Source organism: Penaeus monodon, chromosome 31 (assembly GCF_015228065.2).
Source record: "Penaeus monodon isolate SGIC_2016 chromosome 31, NSTDA_Pmon_1, whole genome shotgun sequence".
Classification (NCBI taxonomy): Eukaryota; Metazoa; Arthropoda; class Malacostraca; order Decapoda; family Penaeidae; genus Penaeus; species Penaeus monodon.
Window position 1 is genome coordinate 2,136,023 of NC_051416.1, and position 243 is coordinate 2,136,265.

At 37.0% G+C, this 243-nt stretch overlaps 1 pseudogene; it reads left to right on the forward strand.

Annotated features, from left to right (window-relative positions):
* Positions 1 to 184, forward strand: part of LOC119592821 — a 5,982-nt pseudogene extending 5,798 nt beyond the window's left edge.
* Positions 185 to 243: the final 59 nt, after the last annotated feature.

The following is a 243-nucleotide window of genomic DNA, read 5'->3' on the forward strand; positions in this document are numbered from 1 at the left end:
GTGGCCTTATATACGTGTACTAGAGTGCATTATTAATAAAAAATGAACTAGAAAAAGAAGACGACAAGCCCACCCCCTGCATGACACTGTAATTAATCTCCAGGAATCCATTTCGCCATAAGAACCACTAACAGGCAAGTATAAGCTGCAGCCTTGGACACCTCAAATTTGGGCAACCTGCTAAAAGATTTTCATAAACAGTCACTCATACACATAAATGTGTATATATACATACTAATATTT